A 647-nucleotide genomic window follows, 5' to 3' on the forward strand; every position below is an offset into this window, starting at 1 on the left:
TTCTGTGCTTTCTGAGCCTTCCCCTTTGTGTACAATTTTTCAACAGTTTTAAACAAGGGCCTCATGTGTAATTTACCACTAGGTGTCCTCCTACAACCTGGCATGGACATATTACCATGCTTCTTTTGCTGCAGTAGTGCTTTCTGTCAGTAGGTGGCAGTATGTGTTAAATGGAATCCTCGCTGAGCTATTGGAGAAAGAACCGACTTGTTCTCAACAACTGCAGTGATAGGGAGTGGTACCACATGTAATGAAATGACTACTTGTGTTTTCACACATTAAAATGATGATAGAAGACACATAAGTAGTAAAGGTGATCTCTACTTTCAGTAAGGTTGTATTTCTCATAATATGCAGACTTTCAAAACCTTCTCACGCTTTTTTTGTTTTCGTTGAGCTGCCTCAGCATTGCAGATTCTGCTCTGGCTGTCTAAATGTCTTTAATGTACCAATGAGCATTGTGCTGCTGGTATATATTTTTAATTAAGCTAAATCCTTTCCTACATTTATCTGATCGATTGTACTTTAGTTTATAAAAACACATTTAGAATTATGAAGCGGAAACCTTGCTAAATAATGGATTTGTGATTCAAACCACAAAGAGTAACATTAAAAGATGTGGGATCAAGGCCCTTCACTTTTCAGAG

The sequence above is a fragment of the Oreochromis niloticus genome, linkage group LG23, assembly GCF_001858045.2.
Source record: "Oreochromis niloticus isolate F11D_XX linkage group LG23, O_niloticus_UMD_NMBU, whole genome shotgun sequence".
Classification (NCBI taxonomy): Eukaryota; Metazoa; Chordata; class Actinopteri; order Cichliformes; family Cichlidae; genus Oreochromis; species Oreochromis niloticus.